General features: G+C 44.6%; 1 protein-coding gene and 1 non-coding gene across 3 annotated transcripts in view; one reads left to right on the forward strand and one right to left on the reverse strand.

Moving 5' to 3' along the window:
* The window catches only part of ASTN2 (astrotactin 2), an 817144-nt gene that overhangs the window by 409746 nt on the left and 393731 nt on the right, over window positions 1–13667 (forward strand). The gene's annotated exons all lie outside the window — the stretch shown is intronic.
* On the reverse strand, window positions 2066–2204 carry LOC119056331 (small nucleolar RNA SNORA21). The gene has a single exon (XR_005083865.2). It is a non-coding gene; the product is annotated as a small nucleolar RNA SNORA21 (small nucleolar RNA).

Below are 13667 nucleotides of genomic sequence, written 5' to 3' on the forward strand. Positions count from 1 at the left end.
TATCTGGGTTTAGTACCCAAGAGGTTCAGAGCCAAGGACCAAGTCATGAAAATCAGTAAGAAGGATGAGAAGCCGTGAACCCTTACGGGAGGTTGTCAGGACACGTGTCATTCAGAGAAGAGGGGCGGGTCAGACAAGAGTCCCGGCCATGGGGGATGAGAGGCACGAGTTCAGAGAATTTCAAGGTGGGCTGAGAGGGTCCTTCACTGTGGCTAGAAAAGGGCAAAGGCTTACACTGAACCTACCAGCACTGAGAGCTGAGGGCCTGAGGGCACACTCCCCTTGAGTTGGCGCCTCTGGGAGCAGAACCACACTGGGTCAGTGTGTGTGTGTGTGTGTGTGTGTGTGTGTGTGTGTGTTATTCTTCTCAAGTTTTTAGAGATTAAAGGACTGTTTTGGTTTATTGAGTTAGATTTTTTAAAAAATAGAGAATCAGGAAGATGCTGCAATTTGCACAAGGACCTGGGTAAAATCTGTTAGTAGCTAAGCCAGGACTGAGATGCAAGTATCTCATCTACTCAGCCAGTGGTCTTTCTGTTTGTCTGTTCGTGTTGTGTGGCTGAACATCCTGCTCTGTTTTGGCAGTGCAGATCCAATGGTCCCAATCTGGGTGCCTAACTCTGAAGTCACTTGGTGTGACACAGAGGCTATTTCAATGGGAAGGCAATTGACATCCACATAAAGCCTATAGTCTGTTAATAGTATGGTTTCCATGTTAATTTCTGAGTTTTAATAAGTATGCTGTGGTATATGATGGTTAATTTTATGCTTCAACTTGACTGGGATGTGGAGTGTCCAGGTATTTGGTCAAGCATCATTCTGGGTGTTTCTGTGAGTGTGTTTTTAGACGAGATTAACATTGAATCTATAGGCTGAGTAAAGTACTGTATTTTGCCATGCACAATGCACCCCTCTGTCTAATGCGCACCCATGTTTTTGGCCCAAACTTTCAGGAAAACAAAGCTTTTGTTTTAATTTTTAAATTCAATTGTGTCTGTATATTTAGATACTTGTATTTTGTATTATAAAGGAATTTTAGCACTTACTTTTGAACATTTGGTACAAGAGCTCTTATGTAACAAATAATTACAAAACCCAAGAACAGATACAAGGCATTTCAGGTACTACCCATGTATAATACACATCCTTCTTTTTTCCTCAAAAATTGGGGCAAAAAGTGTGCATTCCATGTGGCAAAATACAGTAGATTACTTTCTCTAGTGTGGGTGGGCGTCCTCCGATCCGTGGAGGGACAGAACAGAACACAAGGCTGACCTGCCTGCGTGAGAGGGAATTGCCCTCCCTGACGGTGTTCACATTCAGACACTGGCTCTACCGACAGCTGCCTGCCAGCCGTGGAACCCACACTGGGACACCGGCTCTGCAGGTTTCGGCCTTGCAGCCGCCATAATGACATGAGCCAACCCTTCATCATCAGTCCCTTCCCATCTATCCCCCACTGGTTCTGTTTCTCTGGAGAACCCTGACCAATACAAATCATTATATAAGTTGTTAACATTCGGGGAATTCGGGTGGATGGTATAGAAAACTCTCTGTGCCATTGCACCTCTTCTCTAAACCTAAAAATTATTCCAGTGTAAAGAGATTCAAAGAAAAAAACCAGGCCAGAATTGCAGTATCTCAGAGTAACATAATTTCCCAAACAAAGGGACGTACGTGTAAAGAATACAGTGGTCAACTATAGTGCTAAGCAGTGTGCTCTCAGCCCAACTTTCTATCCCAGACGAACGGCCCCAGTTTTCACTGTGTTACCAATTTCTAGCTGAATCACTGGGCGGCCCACCTGGTGTGTTTCTTATTTCTTCCCTCCGCCCCGGCGCCTTGGAGCTGCCGCTGTCCTGAGCGCAGGCGCAGGGTTTCGCTCCTCTCTGTCCAGCACCCAGCACAGGGCCCACGCAAAGTAGGCCTCCTCTAAAGATTGTATGAAAGTAGTCAATTTGAAAAATATATATATGAGAGAATGGCATGAATTTTCTCATTTTTGTCTGTATGTCCAAAATACAGTTAGCTAATTGTTTTTAAATGTGGGTTTATTTTTTGAACCCCTTGTCACACCACCAGTTGAAGCGAAACAACACAACATGTTGCCACTTCACCCAGAAGTGGAGCTTTTTTTGCCTGGCCCTTTCTCGACGGTTTCGTGGGTCGTTAGCGAAAGGCCTAATGAGAACTTTTCAGAGGTTTTTTTTTTTTTTTTTTTAGAATTAAATGTGTGATGAACCCTTTGCTAACCAGGATGATGACAGAAGAAACCAGGCAACCCCATCCTTAAAGGGCTGGCAGCCCTGCAGAGGGCCTGGGTGTTGGAAAATAGTAATAGTAAAACATTCCTATTCTAATAAAAATAATGATTTGTATTGAATATTTTACTATGTGTTGGCTACTAACCAGGATTTTCTATATATTATCTCATGTCATCCTTAAATAAGGCATTGACATTGGTACCTGCATTGTCTTTGTTGTGCCAGGTGAAAGTGTTGAGACTCTGGGAGATTAACTCACTGGCCCAAGGACGCAATTCTAATGAAGTGGCAGAACTAGGATTTGAACTCATGACTTGCCTGCCAGCAAACCTCAACGTCTTACTACAGTGCTATATAATCTTTCTGAGTTAGAGCTACTTTTTCACACATCTGTCTTTTTTTTTAATACAGTTGTTACCCTAAGAGGAAGGGTCCTCATCATGTTTCTCTTTGTTCCTTTGTAACACAGCTAGGTACACAGAAAAGAAAGTAAATGCCTGTTGAACTAAGGAAATAAAGGGTTGAGAACAATGAGGGCTAAAGGAATCTCTTCCTGGGAATATTCTTTTTTTTTCTTTAGTAGCAAGCACTGTATCTCAGAGAGATGATCAGTCCTCTTCAGGAATTATCCCCCTGTGTACTTAAAAGTAATGAATTGCTATCAGTCTGAAGAAAACAATATTGTGATAAGATATTAAAGCCCAGATAATGAGCTATGATTTGGGCGAACGGGCCATGCTCAAATGGGGGCAATAGCTGGCCATGGTCTCTGGGGCCCTTTCCTATTTCAGTTGAAAGGGGAGCAATGGATAAAGGCCTGAAAGCAAACTTAGTGTAAGCACTGACTGGGGACAGGGAGTGTTGTGCAGGGCCTCTGGAGTCGTCTGTAAAACTGCCATCATCAGCTTTAGGGCAGAGCCGAACATAGGAAATGAATGTCCGTGTCTCCTGTGGACAAAAGGAATAACATGTCTGGGGTGGGAGCGGCCTGGTTTTGGAGGGTGTACTTGGAAAGAGCCAAGAAAAAAAAAAACCACCATCATGAAGCCTGGATTCTGTTCCTGTTTGCATTAATACGTGACCTGGGGATTTGTTCCCTAGTAGCCTCCTGGGGTCTCAGTTTTCCTACCTGTAAATGAAGGATTGTAATAGTGTCCTCGTCTGCACCATAAACAGCGCTTTGTGAGACTGAGCCAAGGTAATATGCATAAAAATGACAGCAGCCGTACAAAGTGCTATTCAACTGTATTAACAGCCCGGCGCAGTGTGAATTAGGTAGCATAACAGAAAAGAGTACAGGTGTTAAGGAATACCAGTACTTATTTTGGTTTCTCCATTGCATGATGGAACAAAGGGAAGTTGCCCTCTTAAATCTCCCGGAAATTCAGTTTCCTCATCTGTAAAAATGGGATCAATGCCCATCTTGTGAGTTGCAGAGAAAATCGCAAATGGTATGTGAAAAAGAACTTGGCACAGGGCATGATCTCAAAGTACTGGTACATATTTTATGAGATTCTTTTTGGTGTATCCGCATTCCCCATTAGACTGTGACCTTTCTGAGGCCAAAAATATATATTTATCTTGGCAGGTGAGTCTAGGGCATTATCTGGCAATGCAGCATAAAAAAATAAGTATTTGTAAAATGAATGAGTACCAGGATCAAGCAGGAATTAGAGAAAAACAATGATTAATTTAAAAAAACTCAGTTCCTACCCTGGCCACAGTGACTTAGTTGGCTGGGTGTCATCCCACAAATTGAAAGTTTGCAGTTTTGATTCCTTGTCAGGGCACATGCCAAGGTTGTGGGGTTGGTCCCTGGTCGGGGCACATAGGAAATGCAGCCAGTCAATGTTTCTCTCTCACATGGATGTTTCTCTCTTCTCTTTTTTTAAAAAACTTTTTTATTGATTATGCCATTACATTTGTTCTATTCCCCCCCTCCATTCCCCTCCACCCTGCATACCCCTCCCCCACCATTTCCCCCTTTAGTTCATGAACACGTGTCTCAAATTCTTTAGATTCTGTATTTCCCCTACTATTCTTACCCTCCTCTCTATCTATTTTCTATCTACTGTCTATGCTACTTATTTTCTGTACCTTCTCCCCCCTTCTCTTCCTCCCACTCCCCTGTTGCTAACCCTCCATGTGATCTTCATTTCTATGGTTCTGCTCCTGATCTAGCTGTCCTCTTAGTTTGCTTTTGTTTTAGGTGTGGTTGTTACTAACTGTGAGTTTGCTGTCCTTTCACTGTTCATCTTTTTTATCTTCTTTTTCTTAGGTAAGTCCCTTTAACATTTCATATAATAAGGGCTTGGTGATGATGAACTCCTTGAATTTGGTCTTATCTGAGAAGCACTTTATCTGTCCTTCCATTCTAAATGAAAACTTTGCTGGGTAGAGCAATCTTGGTTGTAGGTCTTTGGTTTTCATGACTTGGAATACCTCTTTCCAGCCCCTTCTTGCCTGTAAGGTCTCTTTTGAGAAATCCGCTGACAGTCTGATGGGAAGTCCTATGTAGGTGACTGTCCCCTTAGCTCTTGCTGCTTCTAGGATTCTCTCCTTCATTTTAATCTTGGCTAATGTAATGATGATGTGCCTTGGTGTGTACCTTCTTGGGTCCAACTTCTTTGGGACTCTCTGAGCTTCCTGGATTTCCTGGAATTCTATTTCCTTTGCCAGATTGGGGAAATTCTCCTTTATTATTTGTTCAAATAAGTTTTCCACTGGTGGCTGTGCCTTTCCCCCTTCTGGTACCCCTATAATTCGGATGTTGGAACGTTTAAAGATGTCCTGGAGGTTCCTAAGCTTATCCTCATTTTTCTGAATTCTTATTTCTTCATTCTTTTCTGTTCGATCATTTTTTTCTTCCTTCTGGTCCACTCCCTTGATTTGAGTCCCAATCTCCTTTCCATTACTATTGGTTTCCTTTGTATTACCATTCATTTCAATTAGTTTAGCTTCCATATGTTTCTCTAATTTGTGACTAAAATCAACCAGTTCTGTAAGGATCCTGATAACCAGTGTTTTGAACTGTGCATCTGAAAGACTGGCTATTTCTTCATCGCTTAGATCTATCGGTTCTGGGGCTCTGAGTTGTCCTAGAGCCATTTTTGGTCTATTCGTGCCCTTAAGTAAGCGGAGCGAAGCCTTAGTTGTTTACCAGGACGGGGCGACCCAGGTCGCTGGTTTGTGACGCTGTGTGTGGGGGCGTGGTCAGAGAGGGAGCAATGGCGGTCCTCTCGGCTAGCCCAGTCCGTCCAGTCACACCACTCCCCCCGGGCCTGTTTATCCGATCGGAATTGTGCGAGCCCGCTGCCCCGCGCAGGCTTCCCTTCTCACTGGTTTCTCCGCACGCAAATGCGCGACCGACCAACCGCAGACAGCCAGCCGCGCCTCTTCCCTGTGCGCTCCCGTAGCTAGCCCGCGATCCTCGCCTTTCACCGCTTGCGCACCACCCGGGGATTTTTTTCTTGCCAACCTGCTCCGCTGCCGGCTTCGCTTCTCTTACCAGTTTAGCTGAGCATTTAGGTGTCTTTGGACTCCGTATTGTCGATTTTCTGTGTGGCTTGGTTGTGTTTATTGTTGTTAAAAATAGTTGTTCTTAGATTTGGTTGTGCACAGAGGCAAGGTGGTTCCACCTACATCTCCATCTTGGTGGAAGTCTCTCTCTCTTCTCTTTCTCTCTCCCTTTCTCTCTCTTTCTCTTAAAAAAATAAATCAGTTCCAGGGGGTGGGGAGGGATGAGGTGGAGGGATTGAGGAAAAAGGACTCCTGGATATGGACAACAATGTGGTGATTGCAGGGATGGGTGGGCTATAAGGCTACTAAATGGTAATGGAAAAAATTCAACACAACCTTGATTTAAAAAAGAAAAAGAATAAAACAACAATTTCAATTCCATTTGCACCTTAATCTTGTCCTAAATTTTAACTATGTTTCTCTGTATTCACCCTCCACAAGGTAAGGTAATTGTTAATCATTGGACATGCTCATTTATTTATTCAACCAATAAATATCTTGGAGGACCCACCAACTGGGTATTAGACTCTGAACTAGGTGGGGGGATAATAGATGGTGCCAGTAGATAAGGGATTAGGGGATGGACAGATGTGAACAGCCCAGGATGGCATCTCAGAGAAAAGTAGAGCCCCAGCTGAGATCAGAAGGAGAGTTGGAGGCAGAAGGCAACAGGGAAATAATAGGTACCACACTGGGGTACCTTTGGGAAATGCAAGTTGTTCTGGACTAAAGGTTGTTCTGGGAGTAAAGGTTGGTTGCAGGGCGTGGGGAAGGATGGGAAAGGAAGTGAAAAGAGAGGCCAACCATGAAGAGCACAGTGGATTATATTCAGGGATCCTGCCTTTTTTCCTAAGGGCAACTGGACACCATGAAGGGGTTGTAAGGAGGAGAAAGAATTACTGGATTTTCCTTCTAGAACCATTATTCTGGCTCAGCGTGGAAGATGGATACAGAAGGGAAGCAAGGTCACTGCGTTAGAGTTGGCTGAGCCCAACCTTCTTCTGAGAGAAGGTAATAGGCATATATTCATATAATTAGACCAAATTAGAAATCTGACACATGCAATCGAAACAATGATGGGTCATTCACACCTTCTCCTTTATTCAAGGTCCCTAGAGTCTTATGAATGAGTTCTCACATCCAGCGATTTGTCCAGCCCCTAAGGAGATAGGCAGGGTTAAACCACCCACCTCCACTGATCATTCTTCTTTTCCACAGACGTAAACAAGGTGCCAGGCCCTGGGCAGAGCTGTGCAAAATGATAGCAAGGTGGAGAGGCGTATGCATCCATGTGTTATCTGAAGCCGCCAGATTCACCCTTCAAAGTAGACAGTGGGGAAAGATTGATATCACATTGGTCCAGGGCTATCAGAAAGTCCAACCTTCACCAGTTGAAAAGTCCTGAAAGAGAAATGTCATTTGGGGCATGTCAGTTTTGTGCCTGGTGATGTACTGGGTGCATTTCCATTTCAACAGCCTAATGAAGTGCCTGAGAGTATGGACTTAGAGCCCATGGGCTAGAGAGACCTAAATCCAGTGTCAGCACTGGTACTTGCTAACTGGGTGACTTTGGGCAAGTCCTTGAACCCAGCCCATAGGGTTGTTGTGAGAATGACATGAAGCCATGCACGTAAAGTGCGGATACTAGGTACCTGATCAGCACACAGAAAGTGTGGTTGTGATGGTGGTTGTCATTGTGCTGGTTGAGGTGGTGTTAATTATCCTAGTGGCCCATAGCTTGGTGATTACAAAGAGCACCAACCCTGAAGCCAGAATTTGTCAGGATCAAGTCCCAGGTCTGCAGTTCATCAGCCAGGTGAACTTGGGCCACTTGCTCAACAGCTCTTACTCAATATCTCATCTATAAACTAGCAATAATAACTGTACTCATAGCAAAGGATTGATAAGAAGATTAAATTTAATGAATTACTGTTGTAAAGTAGGGAGACAGTTCCTGGAACACGGGAAGTATCAATCAGCCTTAAGTAAATATATAAGCTAATAAATGCTTAAAACAAAGGGGTAGAACATGCATAACCCCAAATAAAAGAAGAATCACTTCTTATCTTGCAGAGAAGAAAACAGAAACAGAGAAATAACATAAGTTGTCCCTGTCACACATCCAGTAGAGGGTAGAATTGGAATCCGAATCCAGATGGCAGGACTAGTGCTTGTGACTGGAAGTCTTACTCATTTTCTGGCTCATCTCAAAGTCCAACTGTGACCTGAGGAGGAACATGCTTCTGCAATAATGGGAATCTTGAAAAGCTCACATTAAGTGAGTGTCTATTTGCTAGGCTTACACATCACCTTATGTAATTCTCACCACAACCCTATGAGCTAACAGTGCTCTTCTCATGTTAAAGGTGAAGACAATGAGACTCGGAGAAGTTAAGTGACTTGCCTAAGATCATAGAGCTATTGTAGAATAGCAAGCACAGGACTCCAGTTCAGGTATATGAAACTGAAATCCATGCTTTTGAGCACTGGGTTTTCTCACCCTTAGTCCCCACATGATTTAAATGGTGAGATTACCAATTAAGTTCAGCGGCTTGTTGTGTTTAAGATGTGAGACCTGGAAGTGTGTGTTGAACCAGCGCGGGCAAGAAGACTGCTAAGGGAATTACCTTTGATTGGCACCATTTGTAATTACTCTGAACAATGGCATAGCGGGATGAGTATTATTCCCCAAATCTCATTACAGATGAGAAAACTAAAAGCTCAGAGAATTTAAGTAACTTCCCTAAGTTTGCACAAAAGAGCTGGATTGTGCATGCAGAACAGCCTGAGTCTAGAAAACTCAATCTATCTCTCCAACAGCCACTGTATTCAGGGGTACATATAAATGTCAACAGAAAATAATGGAACAGCCATCATTTGTCTGCACTGTGCCTCACCCTGCAAACTTCAATGAATTCAAAAGCCATTTTTTTTTAATAAGGCCATCACTTAGGTGTTTACCAGCCTGACTGACTTCATTATGGTCTGAGGCTTACTGGGGGCATTTCCTTCCTCATAAGGTTACCTTCATGATACTCTCAGCTCTGTTAATTGCAAAGCATTTTCTGTGCATGAGTTGCAGCTGGCATGGCTCCTTCTGGGGCCTCCAGGGTCCTTCAGAGGGCTTGGAAGAAAACTTGCAGAACGTGGGCATCTCTAAGGCTGCTGAGAAAATAAATGGGGCTTCTTTTGATTCAAAGCTTGAAGGTCTCTCTGTGGATCCATAGCTCCTCATTGCTGAAGGCAGGGCTCATATCCAGCAGATACGGCGCAGCGCACTGTGGTGGCTCTTAAAATATTAAAGTGCATCTGGACCATTTCTTCCCCCGAGTGCTCCTGACCACCCCAAACCCTCTGCGGGGACTCCCCCCATGTCCCCTTGATCCAGGAAACAACTGACATAAAAGAAGACCCCACTACATTCAGATCAATTGACGGGTGGTGCGGTTCAGGGTCACATACCCATTGTTCAATTCTTGATTGTTCTTTCTGCCCGAAGACATTATTTAGCAAGAGGACAGACCTGTTCAGAACAGTCACACAGACCATTCATATCATCTTCTCAGCAATGTTTTTGGTCTCCTGTCACATCTTGCACAGATTCATGTGGATTCTGGCATAATTGGGATGTTCTACCTATTGTGTTTAAATGGTGGTGGTATTTTAGTCAATGCTGAATTTTTTTTTCCTTCTTTTTTTCTTCCTTGCTAAAATTCAGGAAATGATCTTGGCCAATAAGTAATAGCTTTGAAAAGGTGGCCATCTCCTATTTGTTAGGTTCTCTTTCATCTGGTTCCCCTCCTGCCTTGTGAATTGAATGCTGTGGTTTAATTGCTTACGTTCTCTTGCTTTTCTAATCCAGACTTGTCTCGGCCTGCCTGTCTCAAAACCATGAAAACAGAATGGAGCGACTGCTCTGTGGGAGGGGACTACCTCCTGCCCACAGTTGTCTGGCTTCTCTCTTGTCTGTCTGCCTGGAGTGGGCCAGAGGGGAGGCAAGGAACACACACCAAAGCACGCTGCAGTGTCAGAGAGCCTGTCTTACCCAGTCCTGCCTCAGCACGGAGCTGGGAGGAATGGGGAGCAGCTAATGAGAAGAAACTGGGAGGGAAGCACAGAGTAAATTGAGGCCATTTGTTTTAAAGGAGCTGGAATTCGCTCCTGTCTCTCTGAATGCCCATACAGAAATCCCTGCTGCCTTTACTTCCACAGGTAGGATTCCGTTAGTCTTCAGAGATCGAGAGCCAAAATGAAACTTGCTTCTGTGTGAGGTGGAGGTGTGTATCTCTTGGGTAAAGTGCAGAGGTAGGGGTCCAGCCTGGAAGGTTGCTCTTTGCTCCAGGAGTACTGAGAGCCGCAGACTCTGGCCAGCTGCACACGCCTCCATCCATAAGGTCTGGCTCCCAGCAGGCAGTGTGCTCCAAGCTGGGACTGCAGACCACTGCAGCCAGGCTCCAGGCAGTAGGATGGAGGCAGAATGCAAAACCAGCAGTCTCCCCAGGAGGAACTGGGAGTTGCTAAAATGTATCTGCACATATATCCTGTTACCCGCAAAGTAATCTCCTGGCCACCCCCAGCTTCTAGGAAGCCTGGGAATATGATTTTATTCAGCCATTGGGGTCCACTCCTGGTCTTTTTGTTGGGAGGTTGTATCACATACCAGGCTGTGTGTCTGTCTCCACCATTAGACTGAACTCTAGGAAGGCGGTGACTATATCTAATTCACTGTTGTACACACACCTCCCGGCACTGGGTTTCACCTAGAAGGGGTGCTCAATGGGAACCTTTAGAAAGCACCTGCACCCAGTTTTGTCATTCCACAGCTTAAATCATGCGACAGTGTCCCCTCGACCTTGGCATCAAATCCCAGCTATCGTCACGGCCTCTAAAGTTCTATCCCTCTCAACTCACGTGCACCACACCCCCACCCTTCATTCTCATGACTCAGGCAGATGGTGTTATTTCTGTTTCTGCAACTCCCCAAGCTGTTTCTTCTCAGGCCCTCTATTCTTTAAATTTAATTTATAGGGGTGACATTGTTTATTAAAATATATAGGTTTCGTGTGTACAATTCTGTGATACATCATCTGTATATTGCATTGTGTGTTTGCCACCTCAAGTTCTCCCCCCACACCCCTGCCCCTCTCCATATAATCACCATAGTGTTGTCTGTGCCCGTGAGTTGTGTTGTTTGTTTGTCCACTGACTTAATCCCTTCATCTTTTCCACCGTTTATGTGTGCTGTTACCTCTGCCTGGAATGCTTCCCTGACCCACATTCATTTTCTCGTTTCTCTTTTCACTGAGATCTCAGCTCAAACCTACCTCTGGATAACAGCTCCCTAACACTGCCCAGCCCCACATCCACCTGCCTCATCATCACTATCAAGTCTCTTTACACTATAAGAGATGTGGCCTCATGTCCTTTATTGTTATCTGAAATCGGTATTTGTGTGGGTGTGGGTAGGTAGGTAGGTAGGTAGGTATTGATTTACTTGTTGTCTCTTTGCCACCCCAGTTAGAATATAAATAAGCTCCTAGTGGGCGAAGATCTTGCTTGTCTGTCCCTCATCGTGTCCTAGATATCTAGAAACCAGTGTTTAGTAAGCCGTCAATAAGCACATGTGGAATCCGTTGTAAGTTAGCCAGTGGTCAGATTATATCTCCAAAAGTTAAATTCCATTCCTTTTTTTCTTTTATGGTAATTACATTCCGCCACAAATTTGCAAAGTAAAACCTAGAAATCAGCTGGAAAATCTATGCACATTCATAGACTGCTTGTCTGCTACCGCTCCCAGGATAGGAATCTGCCTTCATCCCACCTCCTGCGAGATGGGAGGCAAGTCTTCACTTTAGGAGTCAGCTCCGTAAGTGTCACCAGCACCAGCAGCCTTGCCACGCCAACCTACCCATCCCCATGTCTAGGCCATCATTGAAGATTACCAGAGGGATAGGCAGATGAGCCCAGGAGTAAAGATTCAACACCAGGTGGAATAATACGGCTAGAGAAGAGAGGCTCAGGGAGGTGGAAACCAGGAGTGTTGACCAGATACCTTTCCTGGCATGTCAGCAGGCTGATGCCTTGTTTCAGAGATGATGAAACAAAAACTTACAACAGATGCAGGGAGCCTGAGTATTGACTTTGAGGAGCAGAGCAAACCAGGAGAGACTGTAGGAGATGAGGTCAAAGAGGTCACAGCGAGAGAAGGTGAGAGAGTACAGACCCAGTAATAATCAGATTGTGTCAGTAACCCAGTGAGCAATGGACTAGGGAAGGAGAAATGGGGTAGGAAAAGAAAATGAATTCCCAAAGCATTGGTGAAAGAGATTCAGAGCCTTAGAAAGCAATCTAATGGAGAGAAGGAGGTGTGGGTTATTGCAAAATAGAAGTAAAGGTCAAGGCTGATGCTCTGAAAATGTCTGTCCTGGGAGTTTACACAGACACCTTAAGTCTTTATCATGCATACAAAGTGCTCAGTAAACATTTATTGAATCAAATCCAATTTTTCTCATCTCTACCCTTCTACTGAGCTTTTGCTTTGTTCCAGACTAACTTTAGGGTTCTCTGACACCCAAACCTGGGATGACATCCCCTCTTTTTCACCTCCAATCCTGCTGAATAAAACCTGACATTTCTCAGGACCCACAACATGACTGGTGCTGACGTGAGGACTAAATCCCAAGACAACAGCCAGCCGGCACTGGAGCCTGAGGCTGGTCCAGATTGGCAGTCTGCAGGTGTGTGCCTTCTCCGGACTGCTCAGCAGCCCCTTCCTCCTACCTGGCAGTTTCCAAAGACACAGTCTTGTTAGTAAGCTCTCCAGAGCCAGGCCAGCAGTGATAAATGTGGAACACTGACCAAGGGGACCACCCCAGGGGCACCCACCTAGTCCATGAAGCCAGTCTGGCTGCCCTCACCTCTGTTTCACTGTCCTCCCCTCTCTGCACTCATCACAAGTTCCCATTAGCTTTAGCAACAGGAAGCCAACAGTCTTCCAAGTACAGCCAGCAAACTGGACACCCTGGACCTCCAACAAGTGTTCCCCCGATACATCCCATTGGCTCCATTAATATTCGGGGACTGACAGCTCAGATTGACTGCCTCATTAGCACGCGTCATGTGGAACTCTGACAATAATTAACAACTCAATAGTCTCATTTGCTGGCCTATCAGAGAAGTATTCCATCAAAAATGTAATTTGCCCGATGCCTCCATTTAGCTTAGGAAGACTATTCCTTCAAAGTTTTAAATAGTCTAATTAAGAGGGAAGAAATAGAAGGGGAAAATTATTAACAGTATAGGTTTAATGTGAAATTGCTGGAGTGAATTAATAATACAATAACCATTTTTAGCAGCTGTCTATTAGTTTGTGGGCCAGAGTAATTCAATTAGTCAGCAAGAGGCTGTTCAGATTAGGCAGTGGGGAACGAGTACCATTTTGTCTCTGCACAGCACTGTGAACTTTATTTCCCTGGACTGGGGAGTGATCCCTAACACTCCAAAAAAAAAAAAAAGAATGTCTACCTTGCTGACCTCTTGAGAGGATGATGCAGAACGTATGGAAAACCCATAGTACCTAACAGGTGCTTTAAAAGCCACCAGAGTCATCTGTACAACTGCAGGGTCAGGCTCATGGTGGGTGTTGGTTTCTGCACCTTCCTGACACCTTTCTGTACATCTCCACTAGTCTTTTGTCTCTCTGAGTTATCCTAACAGTTAACTCTTTTAATACAGTTTTCTTGGTTCTTTTCCCGCTCATCTCTCTAATCCTTTGTAAACTGGCATTTACTTTGCACCCGAGCAGTGCCTAGCCTTCAGCCTTGCCCATGGGAGACCCAAGTAACTGCTTCAGCTGGAAGCAGACATGAGATTAGAGGAGGAAGA

The sequence above is a fragment of the Artibeus jamaicensis genome, unplaced genomic scaffold (genome assembly GCF_021234435.1).
Source record: "Artibeus jamaicensis isolate MK-2021 breed Jamaican fruit bat unplaced genomic scaffold, CSHL_Jam_final scaffold_1964, whole genome shotgun sequence".
NCBI lineage: Eukaryota > Metazoa > Chordata > Mammalia > Chiroptera > Phyllostomidae > Artibeus > Artibeus jamaicensis.